This window comes from Garra rufa, chromosome 14 (genome assembly GCF_049309525.1).
Source record: "Garra rufa chromosome 14, GarRuf1.0, whole genome shotgun sequence".
Taxonomy (NCBI): domain Eukaryota; kingdom Metazoa; phylum Chordata; class Actinopteri; order Cypriniformes; family Cyprinidae; genus Garra; species Garra rufa.
Window position 1 is genome coordinate 40693867 of NC_133374.1, and position 6000 is coordinate 40699866.

At 35.8% G+C, this 6000-nt stretch overlaps 1 protein-coding gene across 1 annotated transcript in view; it reads right to left on the reverse strand.

The window, feature by feature from the left end:
* Positions 1 to 6000, reverse strand: part of tgfb1a (transforming growth factor, beta 1a) — a 29602-nt gene that overhangs the window by 20951 nt on the left and 2651 nt on the right. The gene's annotated exons all lie outside the window — the stretch shown is intronic.

The window sequence follows — 6000 nt, forward strand, 5'->3', positions numbered from 1 at the left end:
CACGTAATAAATACGTGCCAGGGTCCACATATTGAACCTGTGTTTTAGCACCACTCAGTTGACTTTTCTTTTTGAAACTACTGCAAACTACTGTAGTAGGATACGTAAAAACAGTGCTGCTAAAAAGTACCCAGAGGTACGTATTAATATGAGACTGGGTCTAAACCATTATTTTTCTCAATGATCTTCTTATATTGAATGTGCAATAATAAATTAAGACAATCCAGTAAATTATAGTCAATGATATTGTTGTAGCTTACAAAACTAAAACTAGTAATAAGCTGAATCTCACAAAAAAATTGTCAAACACATGCCCGGGTCATATTGTATCTCAAAATAAACATAGAGGAGAAAAAATAATTATATTAGTAATTATGATTAAAAAACAGTAATTGTTGTACTGCCTTACAGAAATAAACAATTAGTAAAACATCCAGACACACTACAGAATTAGAACTGGGAAGAAAATTCTCTTTGTTTTTTTACCTTCTTACCTTTTTATTACCTCAAGAACCTTTTTTTGCCACAAAGAACCTTTTGTGAAACAGAAAGGTTCTTCAGATGTTAAAGGTTCTTTATGGAACCATTTAGACCAAAAAGTTTCTTCTACATGCCTTAAAATTCACCCAATAATTATGACAAAAACACCCAAAAATCTCATTATCTGTTATAAAGACAAACAAAAAGGAGCGAAAGAGAAATATTTAATTGTATTACTAATACTGATTAAAAAATATCACTTGTTGTACTGATTTGTAAGTGAATAAATAAAAAATCCAGACATATTATTGGAATTGCACTCTTAAAAGTAAATTTGCTTCACGATGCCATATAAGATGCCTTTTTTGTCTAAATGGTTCCATAACCAACCTTTAACATCTGAAGAACCTTTGTGTTTCAGGTAAGAAAGAGATGGTTCTTTAAAAAACCTTTGACTAAATGGTTCTTTGTGGAACCAAAAATGTTTCTTCTATGGCATCGCTGTGAAGTGATTCATAGATTTGTGTTTGTGCATATATAATTTAAGAGATAGAGGGTATTTACACTAAGTGCAAATAGCAATGGATTCTATTTACACTATGTTAGAATAGCAGGATTTTCAGCTATTTATAATACTTACAGCAAATAGTGTCAATTATCTGCACCTGAGTATTGTAGTACATTATAAAAGAGTATGTAATAATAAAATATTAAGTGTACACTATAATTTAAACTCAATTTATTAAATTTAAGGTATCATGTTGGGACAATATAAGCCCTCCCTACACCTACCCAAACCCTACCCGATATTTTTTTTTTCAACTGTTCAATTATTTCTTTCCTTTCCAATGCAATTTGAAAAGGGTGAAACAAAGTTTGGCAAAAGGTGGATTCGAACCCGGGTCGATCGTGTCAAAAGATGACTACAACACACGCTTCACCATCTGCCCCCTTTAAGATATTGTAAGACTATTGTCATTTGTAATGTAACTTGGTCTTAGTGTAAAAAGACACTCCATATAATTTATTTTGGTTTTGGGGTGAAATGTGACCTACAGTACATGCTTTCATAGGATTCACTAAATAGCTATAGTGATTTCTCATTAGCTTGGTGCTACAAGTTGGATGTGTCTATTCACTGTTGAGGGAAATACTGTATTAATTTGGAAACTATTTTGTGTGGGTCCCATGTATCAAGACCTGTGGGCATATTAAGGTGTCAAAGACTGAAGGCACTTCTCTTTGTTAATGGTGTACGGTGCATCAGATGAGGGTGGAGAAGGATTTTAGTGTTTGTGTTTACGCAGGCTGGCGCTCAGGTAAGCCTAGGACAGCTGTCCTAACAGGCACTGAGACAGGCCTATCATTAGTAATGGGTGCAACCAGATTCCAGCAGGCTTAAAAATCTGCCTCTCCAACACACGCTTTACCCTTCCTCTCCTCTTACTATCACCATCCATGGAATCATAACTCTGTGTTTCTGTGCTGCTCCAATCACATTGAGACATGACACACTTTCCCGGCAGATGAGCTGTGCAGTCAGCACAATCTTTGACATGTGATAACATGAAAGGAAAAATAGCACACATGCGATAGAAAAGACTGCTTAGTCTGAAGGAGGACATGGAAACTTAGGCATGTCTGCAGGGCATGGCTGTAAATTGAGTGCTCTTGATTTGACAGTGTAATTTATGATTACACAATTGCACGGTCAATACTGCCTGGAAGACAGTATCGCTTGTTTCATCTCTTTCATCCACTTTCAACTAACAGATACTATCAAGTTTAGCAAGCCATAAGGAAAAATAAATGTTCCAAATAAAATACAATGTGGCAAAATCTGCACTGTAGCAAGTTAAACAGCTACGCTACTGAGGAAAATGATAATGGAAAGAAGAAATGCCAGATTAGATGATGACAGCAATCCATAATCCTACAAATACAATTTGGAATCCTGAATATTTCAACAGAAACTCATTGCTAAAAGTAGTGGTTCTATCACAAGTGGAAAAATGACAGCTCTATTATAAAATGGACAACACTTTTTTCTATTAAGTTTTTAAAATGTCTTTAAAAGTACTGCAACAATAAAAATCCACACTATAAAGGATTACAGGTGTTTCCTAAAGCAAGCATAGCTATTTCTACTATTAGAACAAACTTTAATTCATTTTGTCAGTCTGGAATACACCACTTTTCCCCAGATTTACAGTCTGGACAAGTTGTCGCTAGTCAGATTTGTGTTGTCAGATTTCATAGAATTCATTGGTTTTTTATTTTCAGACTATGATTCCATCCATTTGGAGGATATCAATGTAACTTTTTATGGAAAGTAATGCAATATGTTACTTTTGCGTCAAGTTTTGTCAGTTGGGCTGTGCTTGCTTTCTTTGTTTTTAACAACGAAAAACCCAACAGTTATACTTTTGGCACCTGTAAGGGCCCTTTCACACCAAAAGTGACATTAATAAGCCTTAAGGCCTTTCCACACACTAAGCGCGATGTGAAAAACGCAAAATCACAATTGTAAAATCGTAGACGAATGGTGCTTTCACACCGAGCACGAACCAAATGTCCGCCTTTTGTTAATTCACGCCTGCACACTAGGTGGCATCGACCAACAATGCATTTTTCCTCAAATATGTATCTTTTATATAGATTTAACATTGTCCGCTGTTCAATATACAGCATTAACCTAACATAAATAAAGTTTGGTTCTACGCCGGAAACACAAACTATTTATAATGCTTACAAGAAAACATCTAAAAATATAAATAGAAGTAAAATTAGCATCTTGCCACATTTGAAAATGTATATAATTATTAATTTATTTGCTTGTCAACTTCATCTTCTCTCTCGGAATACTCTTCTTATGTGTTTGTTTACACTGGTTTTCGAAACAGCGCCACCACTCTCGACCTTTTGTGCAACAGCAGTTGCTCCAAGCACGTGATGTAATGCTCAAATCTTATTGGACGGCTTTGTTTTCGCTTTGCGAAACTGAAAAGATTTGTCGGGATTGTAGTCAAAAAAATATTCACTTTTTCGGTGCAGTCTATGTGGAAGCATCCATAGGAATCTGTTGTTTTATTTCAGCGTGTCAGCGCGTGCGAAAAACGTTTTGCTTTTTCCGCACTCAGTGTGAAAAGGTCTTTAGGCTGAAGTAAGTGCCTTTGCACCTCACTGCCAATTTCAATTTAACATGGAGGTGTCAGTGAATAAATGTAAAAAAAACCCTTCAACTTTAAAAACGTAACTTTTGTATTTTGTGTTTTGTAGTAAATTTAAAAGTAATGCATTACTTACTTGAAAAAAGTAATCTGATTACATTACTTGTAATGCACTACTCCCAACACTGATCAAAACATGTTTGATATTTTAATCCGATTAAAAAAAAGCATATTTTGTTTCTGTGTGAGCTGGTTTGAAATGACTTCAAAACTCTGGTAGTGTGTAATCCTGTTATTTAGAGTACCATGCCCAGTTTTTCTTCTGTAACTTTTAAAGTCAGCAAGTGTATGATGCCTAGTGTTTTAAAACCTTTTTTTAAATCCAGCCTTAACTCACCCTGCACTGTTTATGCTACAGACATGAATTATACCCCAAACCATGCAGTTTTGCTTGTAACCACCTAGCAACATCTCAGCACACTTTAGCAACCACAACGAAATGTTCTAAAAACACTGACAATCTTAGCAACTCAATGAAACACCCAGGAAACCACACACTACACCCTAGCATTGGGGCCGTGACATTTGTTTAGTTGGCGCATGGGGTAACCATAATCAGCCTACTAATACTCTAATGAGAGTTAGTTGACATGTAGTTGCAAAGTCAAAATGAAGAATAAGCAAGCACAGATTTCTTCAGCAAATGTACAAATCTAATACTCATTTACAATTGCAGTTTTGACCTTAGAATTGCTTCACATACCGTGCATCAATTAATTCTTGTGCAATGTAGTCTTGCCAAAGTAAGCAATTGCTACAGTACTGCAGACTGTAAATACTGAGTGTGGGAGGCCTTGCATTAGGACGTGATGATTTATTAAAATGTATTCCACCTTAAACAAATGTAAGAAGCTTTACGCAAACACAGGAACATAAAGAAGACTTTTGTTCCAAAAGGGGGAATTCAGTGTTGTTATTTGGGACTATTTCCTCGAAATCTCAGTCACACCTCAGAGACAAGCAACCCTCTTTGCTGTCAAATAGGCCTGTCAAAAATAGAGCGAAAAGACATAACCAGTAAGAGACACAAAATAGATAGCTCAGTTACAGGAAAGCCCCTATTCCCAGAGGAATACACAAAAAGAAAACAGAATTATCGAGAAGGACAGCGAATCTGACTCGTCTACCCTTATCAACATTTTCTCGCCCATATTTCTCTGTGCCTCTTTGTCCTAGGTTTTCATCCTTCGAGCAAGCCCCATCTCCTCGGAGGTCTTTATTCACCGTCCGTATCGGATCACAGGCCTAATGTTTATGTCTGACGTGTTTGAAGTGGTTAAAGGAGGTAAAGAGGAACAAAGGGTGAGGGATGAAAGCGAGTGGGTGGTAAGCATCAAATTTAAAGTTTTTTTCCCCATTAAAAAACAGATGTAGCAATGCATTAACAACAGATCTAACAGGTACAAGACAAAAACTGTGAAACCCCCCCCAGATCAAATAACCTGACTGCTCAGAATAAACAGATAGAAGTGTGTTCAAAATGTTCACCCCCTAGCAAGAACTTCTTGTTAAAGCTTCGAGTTTAACAATCTAACACATGAAGCCAACAGCAAAAACAACTAGGCTATTAAAATACCACAGATAGTCTGATGGCAACGCACAATATCTGAGCTGCCTAGCTCCCCTAGTGGATGCATGAGCCAGATCTAAAAATGAATGCTTGAGGGGATTGAGGGGAACACATAGCTACGAGAGCGTGATTCATAGCATACAAGTTGTTACAGTATTAGAGAACCTAACATTAATTATCCAACCTGAACATGCTGCTCTGCTTTTCAAAGAGATAGACACAGGGCTTTTTATACCTGAATGACACTGCTGTTTCTTCAAAGAAAATACATAAAGGATAATGAAGAATAAAAGGGTGTATTACTATAAAGTATGACTATGAACATATTTATTTTTGCAATGACTGGAGGACAGGATACTATTTATGTAAATAAAATGTCTACACTCTTAAAAATAAAGGTGCTTTAAAAGGTTCTTTGCAGTGATGTCATAGAGGAAGTATTTTTGGTTCCACAAAGAACCTCTTCAGATGTTCTTAATGAAGCCATTTACACAAAAGGGTTCTTCTATGGCCACATGAAGCACCTTTATTTTTAAGAGTGTACTTACCAAATACCCATAAGCACATGTAATATATGTACATATATTGCATGTCTGTATATTAAATATATTGTCACAAGAAGTTAAAACATACATGAAACCTATTAGATATTAGAACAATTTCATAGCCAATATTATGTATGTTTATGCAAATTTTTATCCTAAAACTCATCAATACATG